Raw genomic sequence first — 18,695 nt, forward strand, 5'->3', positions numbered from 1 at the left:
CCCCCCACCCCCACCCCCAGTTCCTGCCTTGCCCCATTCCCAGCCCCAGGCAATCATTAATCTGCTTTCTGTCTCTATGGGTTCGCCTATTAGAGACCTTTCACATAAATGGAATCACACAATCTGTAGGCTTTTGTGTTTGGCTTTCACTTAGCATAATGGTTTCAAGGTTTATCAGTGCTGCAGCGACCCATCAGTACTTCATGCCTTTTTACTGCAGAATAATATTTCATCATAGGGACACATGACATTTAGTGTATCCATTCATCGGCTGATGGATATTTTGAGTTGTTTCTACTCTGGGCCATCCTGAATAATGCTGCTCTGAGCGTTTATGTAACAGTTATTGTGTGGACATGCCTTCATTTCCCATGGGTACACATCTGTGAGGCAGCAAATGAATGAGTGGGTGCATCTGTAGAAACTTTCACGAAAAGTTACCCAAAAACAAGAAAACTGGATGTTGCCCAGGGAAAAGGAGAAAGTAGCAACAATGAATAGATTTACATAGAGACTCTACCCCTACCGGTACTGTGACCCCAGAGCAGAAGTTAATACCTTTAAAACCCTTCAAAATAGGATATTTATTTGAAAATGAGTATAAAATGAAATAAATGTCCACACAGACCGGGTTTAAAAACAATCCAAAACTGACACCAGCCAAGTAAACAGAGGAGGAAAACTTCTATTTCTTCAAACCTACGGCCTTCCAAGATTTCTTCTCAGTTCTCGTCTTCTACAATGTCGTATCTCCCATGTTCTGTAGGAAACTGAATTAAGTAACGTTTCCTGTGCTGGTTCCCATGCACCATGCTGGGCAGAAAGACACAGAGCTTAATAGAAACCTTTGACTTCCGGTTCATGAGGAACTCACATTTTAGTGAAGGTGAAACTTTTTGATAATAGTATATGGAGATTTTAAGACAGGGGTCAGCAAACATTTCCTGTAAAAGACCACACAGTAAATATTTTAGGCTTTTTGGCCACATCTAGCCCCTTATTGAATACCCTCCTCCTTCTTTCCTTTACGATCTATTAAAAAGTGTAAAACCCTTTCTTAGCTCGAGGGCCACCCTCTGGTATAAACTATAAGCAAAGAGGAAAATTACAGGTTTTATACTCTTACCGATTAAACATGCTAGACACAATTAAAAATTCATTAATTCTGAATTACATGAATTACAATAGCCTCAACTCTGGTTTTCCTTACCAATTATTCTCTCATTTCCATGAGCCTATTGATACCAAAGTTATTTCTCAAACAGGTCCCTTGGTTATTGATGAAATAAATTCCTTCTCTCCCTATGTTGGGTCTACCCTCTAATTCCCAACTGAAACTACATTCTGAAAAGCTAGCTGAAATCTTGCAGAATACCAGGGACTTGAAAACACACATACCCACACACACACATCTCTCCCTGCACTAATCCCTCTGTATTAGTAAAAACATTCTATGCTACGCTGTGAGTAAACTCCCAAATCCCAGGGGCTCTGTACAACAAAGGTTCATATTGCTCAAGTTCAGTGTCCACTATGGGCCAGTGGCGGGACAGGAAGGGCTCTACTCCACAGTATTCCCGGACCCAGCGTAATGTAGACCCCACAGTCTAGAACACATGGCCCCCAAGGTCACTGTGGCAGAGAAAATGAATATATGCAAATGGTACCCCAGTTCTTAAATGTCTTGGCCAGAAAATGATACCTGCCATTTCCCCTTACATTCCATCGGTCTGAAGTAATCACATGATCCCACCTAACTGTAAGAAAGCCGGGAGTTACTCTTCCAGCGTGCTCAGAGAAAAGAGGAAGCACTAGGAGTTGAACAGAAAAAGCTAGAGCGGATACGGGATGCCAGCGACAATCTCACTGATCTCACATTATAAGGTATACGGACCACTCAGGCATGAATAAATCTGCATTCACCATCCTTAGACTGTCCAGGAGTAAAACCAGGACATACCACATTCCTGACTTCGTGCAGCAGAAACGAACAAGACCCACCGAGTTGTCTCTGGGATTGTGTTATAGGGCTTATCCCGTAAGCGGCTCCAAGATGAATCAAATAGTAAGCTTATCCAAAGCAACGTAACCCTCATACAACACCACTGATAGCAAATATGCATTGAAATGCACACCTGAGAACATCATGAGAAAACGGAAACTGATCCTTTTGATAAAAAGACCCTGTGCATCTTCCTCTAAGACTTCACGGCTCTCCTATATGCCCTACACTCTTTAAGGACCTCTCACATGAAAACAATCTTGACCTCTGCACATACACGAAATCATGCTCAGTAGTTCCCACCTCATAAGGTGCTCAATAAAAACTTCTCTATTTGAATGAAACAATGAAGGAAGGGCCTCAATGAAATTACAGTGGAGCTGAATCCCGTTATAGCACTGCCTCTTTCATAGCAACATTGGAGGGCAAAAAGGCTGGGACAGAAATAGCCGCATGTTTCCCAGAAGAATCAGAGAAGGGATGTGGAGTGGAGAGCCAAGTTGGACTTTGGCTCACAATGCCCCAAGGACACTGACAAATAGCCCAATAATAACCCATCTGAGTCTCAGAAGTCACTCCTTAGAGCTGCTCTATAAAAGCCAAAGGGAATTATTCATTAGCAAGTGTGAATAACACTGGATACCACCAGCAGATTGTGTTTGGCTTTACTGAATTATTCATTAGCATTTGTGAGAAATGTACAATCCAAAGGGTGTTAAACCAATCCAGATTGTTAGGCAATGTTTGTTTTCCTTTAAAAAGATTAAAAAGAAAAACTCACCTCCAAGCCACAGTTCTTATATCTAAGACCAGATATAAACCTGGCTAAACAAATAGGAGAAGAGTAGGAGATCAAGTAAGAAAGGGGTCTCGGTGATCTTAATTAATATTCATCATTATAATGATAGGCAGGAGACTGAACCAATGTTTGTTTACCTGTCCACATCTTGCCTTTTTAGATGTTGTATGGTCAAAGACAGTAGGAGCTCTACAATGAGATTCACATGTGGAGGGGGAAAAAACTCCTTTGAGTCCTGTCACAGAGCAGATGCAAATTTAATTACTGTGCGTTAAGCTTTCCATCTTGTCTAGGTGTCCTTGGAAAGCAACTGTAAACAAGAAGCACTCGGCAATCAGGTGTCAGGGGCTCATTTGATCTGCTACAAAATATGTCACAAATCCCTGGCAGAAAGTGAGTCGGGAAGGGGAACAAAGAGAGAGAACTGACAGTGTCAGAGGCAAATCTTGGGGGTGTGCCTGTTAGCGCTGGGGACTGCTCCCTCTCCGGGCTCCGAGTTCCCAGAGAAAATGCTACCGGCCTGACAACGCTCTCTCATCTCACATTTGTTATACATTTTCCTGTGGTCTGCAGAAATCACCACCACAACTGGGGAGTCAACTGGAGAGATACCAGTGCAATTAAATTATTCGAGACTAAAGAAAACCTAGCGTGAGCTGATTTTTTTTAAGGCAATTGGAGAAATCGGGAAATTAATGCAGAGTCTAAATTCGGGCAAAAGAGAGCCTATCAGCCAGCGGTCTCAGGAAACCCTAGGCCCAGCCGCATTTCCATCCGTTTAGTGTGCCCCCTAATTGAATAAGAAGAACATTCCATTCTACGATGAAGCTCTGGGTCTGAACCTGAGCTGTCAAATGCCCTGCTGTTTCTGTGATGATGGGTGCTGCGTTTGTAGGCAAGGAAAGGAAATGGTCCCTGAGTGTACACAATTCGTCATTCTGCAAAAAGCCAGTAGCCTTCCTGAAGGGAGCCCACATCCAGGGACACTGCTCGCTTCTACCAGGCGACTTGCAGAAAACAGGAGCTCGGCACTCCCAACCAAACCGGGATTCCGGAAGCGCTTTTGGCTGAATGATTCCTGGGGTACTTTAAATTTTATTGACGTAAGCTGAATTCTCCTCCCTATTGTAATGAATTAACAACTTCCAAATGGAGGGGACCCAATACGAAAGCAACCAGACTGTACTGAACTTGAAGCCAGATTAACCAATCCCCAAGCTTCAATTCTTCATCTCTAAACTCGGGGGAAATGGCAACGACATAGGGCTCCTGTGAGAACTGCAGAAAATAACACATGTAGGTTACAGCCAATATTTCTATATTACAGAACAGGGAAGTTACAATTAATAATACAATCATTATTTGCCTAGGAACACAAGTATCCCCATGATAATGAATTGTTATTAAAATTGTCCCTAAAATACTAGGCCAATGCAGTCTGGTTATTTTACTACCTAATGTGTGTGGATGAGCATGGATGTTCTTTCTGCCCACGTTACAATCGTTTAGTAAGTGAGAAGGAGGTTATCAGAGAGTCATCTAAGGTTCCTGAGAATTGATCTATTACCTAAGTATCAGCCCATGAGCAAGAAGGAACAGAAGCAGAGAGTAAAAGACCAAAAAAAAGGCTATTGGAATCCTCAGAGTCCAGATTCCACATAACTTTTTAACCTTCTGTTGCTTCATCTTCCTTCCATACGTCTTAGGTGCCTTCTAACAGTGGGACATAGGAGAAAGCACCGAACAAAAAGGAGACACCTAGTGGCCACGTAAGTTTCCATTCAGACTCCAGTTTAATAGCAAATGATGTTAACTAACTTCATAATCTTAAACCCTACTCTCTTTTGAAACCCCTTTTGAAGCAGGTGATAGTCCATCAAAAGCAAGGGAGGGGGAAGCATAAGAGAAGGAGAAATATAAGAAAGAGAGACATATAAGTATAAAAGAAATACAATACTTGATGTATTAAATGAAGCTGGATTTGAACTCCTATTTTAGCCTAAGGTTCACTGCTTCTAGAGAGAGATAGGGGAGGGGCCAGATCCTGGAAAGAAGGACGGCTTCTGCACTGGGTTCAAATTCCAGTTGTGTTCCCTACTAGCTGACAGAGGAGGACTTTCAAACCAGGGCCACATCATGAAGCATGTAAAACACTGTGTTTGTAAGGCACAGCGCAGTAACCAGAAGAGACCGCTGGGCTGGAGCAGAAGGGCCCAGGGGACCCAGCTGCCCCAATGCCTACCTGCTCACTCCAAGAGCTAAGAGCTAAACTGTAGAGCGTTACAATCTATAACCCATTCAGGGCACACCAGTGGGATGTGCTCCTTAAACAATCCACCCAACGTTAGTGGGCCTCGGTTTCCTCATCTGTGAAATGGGGCAAATAATTCTACTTCACAAGTTCACTATGAGAATTAAAACAGATAACATATTAATAAAATGTCTGGCACATACCAGGTAATCAATAAAGGTTTAGTTTCTTCTTTCTGTGCTACTTCCTTCAGTAGCAATGCAAGAGAACCCATGGTATCAACAAGCTAACTTCCAAAGCGACGTTATAATTTATAAGTAATAACAGCATAGCTACGGTTATAATTGAGAGCATGTTAAAAACCAGACAAGTGTGCGGCTGTGACATTACCGAATGCTTACAATCACTTTAGATGGTGGGTATAGTAGATACCATCTGGTGCCCACCAGGCATCCATGCTGACAATGGTTCTCATCAACAAAACCCTGATTTTGACCTTGGCAACAGTGAGCCCATCCAAAAGCTTGCTTTCCCAGACTTCCTTGCAGCTGGGATAGCCTTGTGGCATAGTTCTAGCTGATGAAACACAAGTGCAAGTCTACTATTGTTTTCCTAAAAAAAAAAAAAGCCTATCTACCTTCTCCTTCCTGCATGGACTTTGGACCACTGCCTCAGGGTCTACCCACCCCATCTGTAAATTAAACCTCATGCTGAGGGATGTTAGCAACCTCTAGGATAGCCTTCAATAATCCCTAATTCCTGGTATTCAGTTCATTATGAGAACTCGTGTAATTCTTCCTCCTGAGCACAAGCTGGGCCTGGTGAGTCACTTCTAACAAAAAGAATACCACGGGCGTGATGGGGTATTACTTCTAAGATTGGGCTACAAAAAGACTGTATGTAACTTCTCCTCTATCTCTCTCACACACAGGCACAGACAATATGGAGGAAGCTAACTGCCAAATTGCAAACTGCCCTAGGGACAGGCCCTTGGGGCAAGGGGCTGATGTCTCCTCAGGCCAACAAACCTCCAGCCAAAGGCCACAAAAGTGAGCTTGAGAACAGATTCCCCTCCTACCCTACTCTAGTCTTAAAATAACTGGGGCATCTGGGGGGCTCAGTGGGTTCAGCTTTCAGCTCTTGATTTCAGCTCAGGTCACGGTCTCTCGGTTGTGGGATCGAGCCCCGCGTCAGGCTCCGTGCTGAGCATGGAGCCAGTTCAGGATTCTCTCTCTCCTTCTCCCCCTGCCCCAAACCCGCTCGCATGCTCTCTCTCTCTTTCAAGATAAGTAAACACTTAAAAATAAGTAAATAAAATAAAAACTAAAATACCCACAGTCCCAGCCAACATCCGGAGCGCAGCCTTATGAGAAACCCTGAGCCAGGGCACTCTGCTAAGCTGTACCTGCATGACCCAAAGAACGCGTGACATAATAAATACTTGTTGTTTCAAGCCACGAAGTTCTGTGGTAATTTGTCACCTGGCAATGACAAAGTCTATCTGCCATGTTTCAATGAAATTATATGCTGAGAAGAGTAGAACGGGACGCTCAAAAGACCCTGGCTCCTTGTGATCTCCCTGCGCCGCTTCCCCGCTGCCTGTCTCAGGAGTCAGTAAACAAATAAATAAATAAACAAATCCTTAATCCATTAAACAGTTCACACCCATTCCTAGTGATAAGCTATCACTATTATGGTCACCGTTCCTGGGTGACATCGAATGGGTTTATACAATGCACACATAAAAAGGAAAGTAGTGGTCCTCAGATTTCGATTCAGTGGAATAAGCAAGCAAACAAAGAAAAAAGAACTTAGCAGAAGTTACTGGTAAGCACAATATTCCGTGAAAAGGGTGGATTACGAGAGCACACAGGACGACTCCATTGTTTAAAACATATACATACAAGATATTCACATACATGCACAAGGGGGAAAAGATCTTGAAGGTCAGAGACCAGGGGTCGGCAATTTTTTTTCTGTAAAGGACCAGAGAGTAAATACGGGAGGCTTTGCAGACCATCGGTTTGGCAGAGCTACTCACGTCCACCCTTTGGGCATGAAAGTGGGCATGCGCCGCAGGGAGAAGCATGAGCAGGACTGCACCCCAGCAAGACTTTATTTATGGAAACTACATTTTCAGTGTCCTATTATTTTCACGCGTCACAAAACGGGATTTCTCCTTTAGATTTTGTTTCAACTGTTTAAAAAGGTAAATACACCATTCTTAGCTCAGGGGCCATAAGAATGCAGGAGGGGCCAGACTGGGCCTACAGGCTGTGGGTAGGTGACACACCCCTGCCAGGGGCTAAAATGCTCACAGCGGTCCCATCTGTCTGGGAAGTGAGACTAGGGATGCCTTTTCCTTTCTTCTTAAACCTTTCAGCACCATCCAAACGTTATCAGTTATCATCGTGTATTTTATCATCAGAATACACAAGGCAACTTGGTTCATGTTGACATGGGCAGGGGGAGGAGGAAAAGTGTCTACGGAGACATGGGGGACCTGGGGACGCTGAGAGGCACTGAAGAAGTGACAGACCTGGTAAGCGCCAGATCTGCGACAAAAACTGTCAGCTAAGCCACAGACGACATTTTCCGTGGTCCTCATGATACTCCACAGTGGACAGGAGCCACGTTATCTATTTGAAAACAAGCAATATGAGAGATGGAGAATCAAAACAGACTAGAAAGCGTACCATGAAATGAGCCTGTTTCCACACGAGAAAACGAAACAACACTGCGAAGAGCGGAAACATGCACAAAAACACTGAAAACGCTGTATAAAGCGCTTCTTCAACCCGTGTGCACGTTAGGTTCATGTTTTCAGAACGTGTTCTATTCACTCGGCAGGAATGTAGCCTGGAAATGCAATTCATTATAAACCTCTTATTTTCAGTTTTTGTCCAGGTATATGTAAGATTCTTCAGGATTATAAAACAGATGTAACCAGTGACATCCAGTCAGTATGCCCAGCTCTTAAAAAAAAAAAAAAAAACCACTCCCAGGGTGCCTGGGTGGCTCAGTCGGTTGAGCGTCCGACTTCAGCTCAGGTCATGATCTCGAGGTCTGTGGGTTCGAGCCCCGCATCCGGCTCTGTGCTGACAGCTTGGAGCCTGGAGCCTGTCTTCGGATTCTGTGTCTCCCTCTCTCTCTGCCCCTCCCCAGCTCGTGCTCTGTCTCTCTCTGTCTCAAAAATAAAGAAATGTTAAAAAAAAAAGGAAAAAAAACAAACAAACAAACCCGTCCACACCTTCCCAGGCAGCTACACGTGTAACATTCGGCTTCGCAGGAGCAATGTCATAAAGCCACCCAAGCTGTCACCATTCCTACAGAAAAACAATACGACAGGAAAAAACACAAGTTCTGGTGTTTCTTGTTAACATTTACCGTATGATCCTAGGGTTAGAGATGACACTGCTAAATATTCATATCACCATGCGAGGCAGGCACATCGTTCTAATTTTGAAAAGACTCTATCTAAAGTAGGGAAGAAAGGCAACCCAATTATCTTAATTACTTCAAAGCAAGCGACTCTCGGTTTGCCCTCCAGTCCATATGTTCTTGTTCCTCCTGGAGGTCTATGATAGCAAATCTGTATTTCTCCCTCTCTTTTTGTAAACAAAGTATTTTTAACCACATGCAAATGTTTTTCAAGACAATATAACTATTAGAAAAGCAAGAGCGGGGCGCCTGGGTGGCTCAGTCAGTTGAGCGTCGGACTTCGGCTCAGGTCAGGATCTCACGGTTCATGGGTTCAAGCCCTGCATTGAGCTCTGTGCCAACAGCTAGCTCAGAGCCTGGAGCCTGCTTCTGATTCTGTGTCTCCCTGTCTCTCGGACCCTCCCCTGCTCACGCTGTCTGTCTCTCTCAAAAAAAAGAAAAGAAAAGCAAGAGCAGTCATCTCATAAAACAGTTAATTTTATGTTATGTGAATTACACCTCAAATTGTTTTTAATGAAGGCAAAAAAAAAATAATAATAAACCCAATCACACTGATTTGAAAGAAAATCTGGGGATGGGAAATATCCCTGACATAGCTCTAAACATCTGATGGAAAACCTATGTAATCATTTTTGGATGATCTGTGGTTTTGAACTATCCATGCCTCTTCTCCCCTTTTATTCACACATATACTCGGCATCTCATTTCATCTGTCTGTTGGCTTGAGTTTTCCTCCATAAAATAAGAGTAAGAATATTTTTCTTTGACTAGATCGTGGAAATTGTGCGAACTGAATCAGAGAGGTAAGAAGGTGCACAAGTACGAGTGCAGGCAAGGAGTAAAGAAATCGGAACCCTTTCTACACTACCAGTGAGGACATACTACAGTACGGCTGCTGGGGAAACAGCCCGGCAGGTCCTCCACAAGTTAAACAGGCGGCTGCCACATGACTCAGCAATTCCGCTCCTCTGCATATGCCCAAGAGAAATGAAAACTTGTGTCTACACAATAACTTGTGCACAAATGTGTACAGCTGCGCCATTCAGAACAGCCCTGAAGTGGAAACACCCATGCGTCCCTCAAGTGATGAATGGACAAACTGTCGCATGTCCATATAAAGGAATATTATTCACCCATGAAAATAAGGCACTGGCTGATTCGACAACATGGATGAACCCTGAAAACAGACGTTATGCTAAGTGAAAGAAGCTAGTCACAAGAGATCACATATTAAATGATTCCATTGATATAAAATGTCTCTAAGAGGCAAATCCATAAACACAGTAGACTCGCAGTTGCTTAGGGCTGCGAGTGTTGCTTGATAGGAGTGAATGGAGAGCGACAGCTGCTGAGTACAAGGGGTTTTTTTAGAGATGAGAATGTTCTAAAATTAGACTTCAGTGGTGACGGCCCCACAACTCTGTGGGTAAGCTTTAAAAAAAAATGAATTCTATACGTTAAATGGGAAAACCATGTAGGTACATTACATCTCATTAAAGTTGCTTTATTAAATGCTTATTTATTTTTATTTTGAGAGAGAGAGACAGAGAGAGTGTGAGCAGGGGAGGTGCAGAGAGAGAATCCCAAGCAGGCTCCATCGTGTCAGCACAGAGCCCCAAAGTGGCGCTTGATCTCACGGCTCATGAAATCATGACCTAAGCCAAAATCAAGAGTTGGATGCTCAGATGACTGAGCCATCCAGGCGCCCTCTATCAAACTGTTTTTAAAAAAGAAAGAGCGGTCATCTCTAAGTGGGAAGTTGAAGAGGAATAAGGGGGAGAGTTGCTATGTTCCACTACAATCCCTCTGTATAATGTGACGAATTCTAGCATGCTATTAATGTGATGAAAAAAATTGCTGGAAAAAGCACATGCAAAACTGTGCAGACCTCACTGAAGTCAGTCCGACAGAACCAATATATGTTTCCCTAGAGGGCACCATGCAGGCAAAATAAATGAAGGCAAACTAAATGCTGCCAGGTAACAAAGAGCACCAGCGTACACACCTAAGTGCGAGGGAGTGGGCGTGGGTGTGTGTGGTGTGCGCACACATGCACCTAGGAATCTCCCTCACACAGGAATTAGTAAAACGTGTCCGTCACGCAAAATTCAAAATACGTATCACGAAAGGCCTTCTGCTGGCACAAACTGCATGTAGCGCTGCAGAGACAGATGCAGACACGGTCCCTGCCCTCCCGGGACGTGCCACCAGAGACACAGACCAAGTATGCCAAGGCAACAGTGAGGTGTAAAGTAAACTGGTAAATGGGCACAAAGGAAGGAAGGACTTGCAGAGGCGGAAGCTCTAAAGCTAAATCTCAAGGAGGAGCCGGACTCGCTCCCAGATGGATGGAGGGGAGGGGCCGAAGGGGACAGTGGGTTGGAGGGATGAAGTGAAGTTGAAGGGGGTGTCCCTGGGAAGATAAACTGAGGGNGACGTTAGATAGTGGCCTGGAAAATAAAAGGACATGTGCGCACCTGTGGCACTTGGACTTGATCCTGCAGGCAACGGGATCACATTTAACTAAGGCCTATGATGAATTGTGAGCAGTCCGATAATAAGAAGAGCCATCTTGTTAGCCAAGTAGAAGATGGACTCGTAAAGAGAGCAGATGCCAGGGGAGAAGGGAAGAAGGGTAGCAAGAAAACCAGTTAGGAGGCTGCTGCAATTTTGCTGGAAGGAGGTGTTTTGAGAGGATCTGAATGGAAGCAGGGGTGGCAGGAATGAGGGGTCAGATTTTAGAGCCAAAAGACTCGTGCCTGACTGAAGACAGATGGTGGCACAACGGGGGATCCCAAGATGTCCAGAAAGGGATCCACACCACCCAGGGTATGGGCAGAAACTATTCCCTGATGGTAGAGGATTTCAGAGACACGAAGCCAGGGGCCTGACTTGGTTTGTCCCATTACAGCAGAGCAGAGAAGAGTCCGGTGGCCTTTCTTCGGTATGACGGACTCAGGAGCCAGACAGCCTGTGCTTCCACCGAGCTCTCCCGGCTACTAGCTGCAGGTCTCCGAGCGCATTATGAACCTTTCTGTCCCCGGTCTCTTCTCCTGCAAAGTGGAGATACCAATAAGATCTATTTCACAGGAGTAACGTGTACTGTGAAGCGCTTAGAAAAGAGCCTTGCATGTATTAAGTGGCCCATCAGTGGTTGCTCTGTCCACTAGCGCATTTACGTGGCGATGTGTTATTTCCCTCCGTTTCATAAAACTGGAAACTGAGGCTCAGGAAGACCCTGTCTCTTACACTGACAGTCAGAGGCAGGGACTGATGTCTGTCTGTCCTCGAAGACGATGCTATTTGCACCGTGCTGTGCCACCTCCTGAGCTGCTCACTCAATTACGCTCCAAGAAGTATGTGGAACTCCCCACGGCCAGTTTCCACGGGAAGAGCAGACTTGGTTTGGCCTGGATTTTTCGAGAGCACCTAAACAAAAAGAGGGTGGTTGATGCATCAGTTTCAGAGACAAACAGAGGTGGGCGAGGATGCCACCTCCTCCAGGAGGCCTTCTCTGGCCCCCCAAGTCAGTGTTCACTTGCTGCATGGGGAACTGCACGCTCCCCCATTCTAAGCTACACCGCTACAGCGCAAGCGTCTCTTCCATAATCTGTGTCCAACTTGTCTACAAGCCCTAAGAGTTCAGGGACTGTCCCTCTTATTCGGCCCAATATCCTCACCTTCGGGCAACAGCCCAGAACATTGAACGTGCTAATTAAATGTGCTGCATGAATGATTCCAAGTTCTAATCCTGGTTTTATATGTATTTGTGTCAAGAGGTTGTATTATATGGTTAACAAAGGCCACAGGCCTGAGCCATCCTGGAAGAGAAGATGAAAGTCCCCTTTCCAGTCATACATTAATTGAACATGGCAGAAACCGCGGGCTGCCTACCCACCAGCTCTTCCTTCTATGAACAGGGCAGCGAGGAACACGATTCTAAGGAACACACCATGGGTGTGCAAAGCCAGACACGGCGTCTTAGCACAGACTGCCGAACAAAATACAGCCTGGAGGCTGAACAGAAACTTCTTTCTCGGGAGTTGCGGAGGCTGGGAAGCCCAAGATCAAGGTGCTGGTAAGGTAGGTTTCATGCTGAGGTTTCTTCTCTTGCTTCTAGGCAGCCCTGACTCCGTGCATGCACACAAGACCTCTGTATTCGTAGGGGGGAGGGAGGAAGGGAGACAAGGATAGAGACAGACAGACTGTGCGAGCACTGTGATGTCTCTTATGGGCACTAATCTCAGCTCGAGGGCCCCACCCTCATGACCCCATCTAACCCTAATTACTTCTCCCCAAACCCCATCTCCAAATACCATCACTCTGGGGGGTTAGGACTCAACATACAAATGTGAGGTGACCCAAACATTCAGCCTGTAACACACAGAAATCTCATTCCCTTTTGCCAAATACTAGATTTCCCAGCTTTCCTTGCAACCAGGAATGGACAAGTAAGACCATCGGGACATAATGAGGAGTCTGCAAGGAAGCCTGGGGGAAAGGGTCTTCTAACATAAAGCCTCCCTCTTACCTTCTCTTTTGGTTCCGGTACCAATTCCTATCGGGGTGGGGGCATATCCCACCCAGCACCAAGTAATTTTCCGGATACCAACAAGGGGCCCGAAAATTCATCTCCATTCCAACACTATCTACCTAGAGAGAACTTCAGGTTGAGGTGAAGGCGATGCCAGTCACAAGGCCAGGTCACAACCGCCTGTGTTTCTGACCAACTGGCTAATGATCAGAGGTTCAAACAACCTCCTTGGCCTTCAGACACCAGCCACAAGTCCGGGTGTTACCTGTACTCCTGACCAACTGGCTCTAAATCACCTCTAAAGAGGTTCCCACAACCTCCTTCAGGTTCAATTAATTTGCTAGGGGGACTCAGAGAACCCAGAAACAGTTTACCTACTAGATTCCTGGCTTATTATAAAAGGATGGAACTCAGGAAGAGCCACATGGAAGAGACGCATAGGACCAGGCAGGGGGGAGAGGGGCCAGAGCCTCTGCCCTCCCTCCAGGCATGCCACTCTCCCCAGAACCCCATGTGCTCCCCAACCTGAAGCTCTCTGAATCGGGGTTTCATGGAGGCTTCAGTACACAAGCATAACCTACTAAACAATGGGTCACTGTTGGCTGAACTCCATCTCTAGCCCCCCGCCCTTCCTGGGGGTGGGGGGAGAACAGTGCGAATGGAAGTTCCAACCCTCTAACCATAGGCTCGCCCCACTCACAATCAGCCCCATCTTTCGGTGCTTTCCAAAGGTCACCTCATTAATATTATAAGAGACAGCTTGATCACTCTTACAACTTAGGAACTTACAACTTAGGAAATCCGAAGACTCTGTGAGCCAAGAGTATGGGGTGAACACCCAGTATATGTTTTTCTTAAGAAATCATAATGTCGCATCTTCCCACCCTCTTCTTCCTGCCTCGAACACAGCTACATGAGGCCCTGACGTCTGACACGATTACAACCATCTGGCGATCACTTGCCAATGACCAAAAAGTCCACGTGCTAAAGATGGCAGAGCAGAAAACTAGAAGGTGCGAGTGTCCTGGGTTATAATTATGAAGCCACTGTTCCAGAAGAACTTCCTTCTTCCAGGAAGCTTATGACATGAGAGAAGTCATGTTTGGACAGACCCACTGTGAAATGGGAATTGTTACACGCAGTAGGGTTTTTCAAACTCACACTGAGCAAATGCATTAAGTACCTTAATGCACGACGAGTCTAATGGGATACTGGCCACCCAACCAGAGTTGCAGACATTAGGGATTTGCAGTCCAGTGAACACTATACTCTTTTATTCTGGGAGAAGAGACCTGCCATTTTGGAAATATTTAAGAGTCCCTACATCACACCACAGAATTTCTATTCCTCTCAAATTCCATACCAAGGGATCATAACATTGCAGGACAGAACAGGCAGTGCGAGAAATATAGATTGCTTCCTTTAAAAAATGAGATTAAATCTCTTACTCATAAGTATCCTAAATAACAGACCAGAATCCAGAAACTGAAGACGTGGTAATATCCAGCCTTTTTATCACCTGCAAATTGTGTTAACACAGGCACAACTTCACACGATAAGGGACAAGAAAGGTCTGACAAGGAACCTCACTCTTAGATTTGACAATACCACCACACCAAGAAATGCCCTTCGGACGTACTTTTCCACCCTGTACACTTTTTGAAAAACGGTTTGTTAATTTAAATGATAAAATTAGACATTTCCAAAGTTACTTTCAACTTGCAGAATCTGCGTACTTAACGTGATGTGGCCGAAGTAGTGCTTTTGTTACCCTATTGTTATTGTTACGTGGGTTCTACCTTCTTGCCGATCAGTCTTCCGTGACTATAAAACACTTTGATTCTGGCTAAAGGAAGTTCCATGTTGTGATTGAAAATGGCAGAGAACGTCCTTACCTAACATTCTGTGTAACAACTCAGGGTTGCCATAACAGACACGAGACAAACTCAAACCTTTTCCTGAGGCACCTAGAAGTGTCACAGATAGCTTTTTTTATGTAATCTCTCTATAATTTCTATTTCAAGATGACAAGTTAAACCAGACAATTACTGTCTTTAAAAACAACAACAAAGAAAAGACTTCAATTACACCAAACATCTCAAAATAGCTACGACTGTTTCCAAGAGTTCTCAGATTCTGTCCTTAAACACATGCAGATAAGTATATTTAACTGAGAAGAAAATCCTACTTTGCTGAGGGGTGGGTAATTATCTCTCTAATTTTCCACGCTGGAACCTCCTCAGAGACTGTAAACGCTACAGGTAGCCTTATATTTAGTTCCCCTTTAGAGAAGTCAGCCAACCCGTGTTAGAGATCTTGGCTCTAAATAAACGTAGGTTAGGATAAAAAGAGACTGAAAAAGGAGCTCCCTCTAGAGTTTCAGGTGTTAGGGCTCTGCCAACACATGGGTCCAGGGCTGCGATTTAAGTCCCTTCGTGTCTTCAAATCTCTCTTAAGAAGCCAGACTCCTTGTTCTCCTTACTCATTCATTCCTTCCTCTGGACCCAGCACATTTCATCAGGAGCCAAAAATGTCAAACATTTCCAGGGGTAAACAGAAATCTAGTGGCGTGCGTGCATGTGTACGTGTGTGTGTGTGTGTGTGTGTGTGTGTTTTAATGCCTGCTGTTATATTATGAGAGGTGACAATGTAATCTGCCTCAGGCACCTCTCTCTCCATCCATGCCAGGCAGGTCATTTTCTTTTTATCAGAAAGGAGAGCAGGTCATCGCGTTTTAGAGCATGTTGACACCAATGCTAATAAAAGCAAGATAAGAAGCGGCTGCCCTAAAGGTGCCGAAGCCTCTACCTGGCCTACGACAGCTCCTTCACAGCTCATGCACTGGAGCTGGGGGCTGGAATGCGATCTGACACCACACAGACCTCAAGCACAGAACAGGATAGTCGCAAAGCGCAGCAGGGACAGCAAAGGCACCTCACTCTGGCGGTCACTCCTCTCTCCTTGGGGCGAGCAAGACAATTCTTTTACCAAGGCAACAACGAATGAGGACAGTGGCTTCTCAAAAAAACAGCAGAGGCCAGAACAAGATCCATGGTGAACCACAAGTCTGGAAAACAGTACTAGTGAACTAAGAGATCTGTTCATCAGCAGCTTTCAAACTTTCCAAGGTTTAAACCATTGACTTGAAAGAATCCTTGCCCAAAGGTATAAACATATAAAGTACACAAAAGGTGCCAAGCTCTCCTCAGGCACCCAGCTCCCGGAGCAGAGCTTCAAGGGGTGCCCAGGTCCCCAGGGTGCATGCAGATCAGGGCATCAGAGTCTACAGGCCGTTCTGCCATTTCAAGGGCAAAACTTGAGATTTTATTCTTCTTTCTCTCATTCTCTCTCCTTTCTTCTGCTCTTGATAGCCATTAGTTGCTCAGGATCACCTCTGACACCTGAAGTCCCCAGTGAGGTCCCAAATTCACGGGCAGGTGATCTAAGAATCACACCGTGAGACCAGGTAATGTTTCCAACCTACCTGAACAAAGGTTTATACCCCTTTTCCAAAAGGTGATTTGGCAATGTGCATCAAAGGGCCTTAAGAAAATAGTCCTGTCTTTCGGCCTTATGTTCTCTTTCTAGGAATTTATTCATTAAAAAAATTAAATAAAAAGTGCACATCAGGATGCCCGGACAGACTTAAACACGGCATTATTTACGCTAATAAAGACAAGCAAAGGGGCGCCTGGGTGGCTCCACTGGGTAAGTGGCCAACTCTGGGTTTCGGCTCAGGTCACAGTCTCACGGTTTGTGGGATCGAGCCCCACATCGGGCTCTGTGCTGTCAGTGCGGAGCATGCTTGGGATTCTCTCTCCTGCTTGTGCACGCTTTCTCTCTCTAAATAAATAAATAAACTTAAAAGAAAAAGATAAAAGAAATAAGCTAAATGGTCAACAACAAGGGACTGCTCAGTAAGTCGGGGTCCAGATATGACGGGATCTCCTGCGCTTTGGCCCTACAGCGCTTCTAATATAACAAAATTATAAAACACTATGCCAACTCCATATAGTATTATCTAGAAAGTATCAATATAAATGGATCGACAGACAAAGTATAGAATTGACTTAATGAACTGGAACACTAAATTTAGTCCTACCTTCCTGGGTAGAAGACACACAGCATGTCGTAGCCTAAGAAAGGCAACATAAAAGCTTATGCGGGGCTAACTGGCTGCAAGACACTGCATCCTGGTGGTACTGTGGTTATGGGAAGTGCATACAATACTTCTATTTTCCAACCTGCTAATGCTCCCCCCTCCTGTTCCCTTGACTGTGAGGTTGGGCTTACGGCGGGCCTGTGGGAAGACGTCCCACTGCAAACAACGGAAGACTCCGACTGCAGAGCTCTTCCAAAGGTCTACACCTGCTCTGGCTCTAGTTAAGCTCCATGATAAATCGTGTCTCTAAATATTTCTACAGACCAACAAGCCACAACAGGTGCCGATGCACTGAGCATCTATTTTGTGCCAGATACTAAAGGTACAATAGTTGAATGGAAACACGGACCTGGACTTCAAGGTACTCGCCGACCAGTGGAGGTAAACATGTGTAAGGTGAACAGGTTACATGTGAACAGGTAAACAGGTGTAGCGAGGTCGCGAAGAAGTGTACGAAACACTGAGGACGGGAGAATCGCAGGAGTCTCAGAGGGGGTGGCATTTGAGGAAACGCTTGCAAACGTTGTCACTTTCTCCGTCTCCGGGTGCCCTGAGACGGGAAGAGAAGGGTCTGAGGAGAGCAAGACAGCTGGAAAAGCACAGAGACCGGCGTCTTCAGGGCAGTGGCCCCCACTCGCAGCAGGAGGACCGGGCGTGAGGTGGCGGGGCTGAGAGGGTAGGGGCAGAAGTCGGCCACAGATAATAAATGACACTGAAACAAGAGGAACCTCATCTGGCAAGCCCAGGGGGCTGAATTTTAACAGGCAGCCGGGAGTAAATCTCTGAGAAATTGCAAGCAGCGGAGTGACATGGCTACGTCACGGCTTTCAAGATGGCGAAGATGGTCGGGAAGCAGCGGGCTGGGAGCCTGAGGAAATCCAAAGGGCCTGAATGCGAGGCTGGCACGAAGGTGAAGAGATGAGGGAAGGGAAGACATCAGGACAGGGGCCAGAAGGTGGTAACCAACGGGATGAGGAGCAGGAGGGAGAGGCGCTGCCCTTCTCCTTCTAGAAGCCCCTCCTCCAGTCTTCCCAGAGCTCTCTCGCTCCTTCCCTCAGTCCGTCCTGTCTGCTGCAAAGAATCCTGCCCTGAGAGCGCTTCGCCGACAACCCAAGGGACGCTCACCCTTCTACTCTGCTTCCTTCTTCCTCGCAGCATTTTCTAATTTTCTTGCTAATTTTCTGCCTCCCCCTGCCGCACTGGAGCTCCATGAAGACAGGCGCTGCCTGCCTGGTTCGTGGCCGGATTCTACCCCTTAGAACAGGGCCCGGCACACAGGAAGGGCGCAAAATATACCTTGTTGAGTGAGGGCCCAACGCTTCCCGAGGAGAGAAGGAAGGAAGGAGGGAGAAGGCAGGCCGGCCACTCAGATTTGTGGTTCTGAGTACTGGACTAAAATGTCATGTGGTTGAACTGAAATCAGTCTACGAGGTGGGATCGGGGGAGGGAAGAGTAGAAATGCAAAGACTGACTGTTTTGAGATCCAGAATGGTTCATCTGGCCAAG

General features: G+C 45.6%; 1 protein-coding gene and 1 long non-coding RNA gene across 4 annotated transcripts in view; both read right to left on the bottom strand.

Annotated features, from left to right (window-relative positions):
• FTO (FTO alpha-ketoglutarate dependent dioxygenase) overlaps positions 1-18,695 on the bottom strand; it is a 381,469-nt gene that overhangs the window by 334,363 nt on the left and 28,411 nt on the right. The gene's annotated exons all lie outside the window — the stretch shown is intronic.
• On the bottom strand, positions 570-7,919 carry LOC144221040 (uncharacterized). The gene is made up of 2 exons (XR_013331933.1): positions 7,749-7,919; positions 570-944 (listed from the first exon to the last, which is right to left on the bottom strand). It is a non-coding gene; the product is annotated as an uncharacterized LOC144221040 (long non-coding RNA).

Source organism: Crocuta crocuta, unplaced genomic scaffold (genome assembly GCF_008692635.1).
Source record: "Crocuta crocuta isolate KB4526 unplaced genomic scaffold, BGI_CrCroc_1.0 scaffold124, whole genome shotgun sequence".
Taxonomy (NCBI): Eukaryota; Metazoa; Chordata; class Mammalia; order Carnivora; family Hyaenidae; genus Crocuta; species Crocuta crocuta.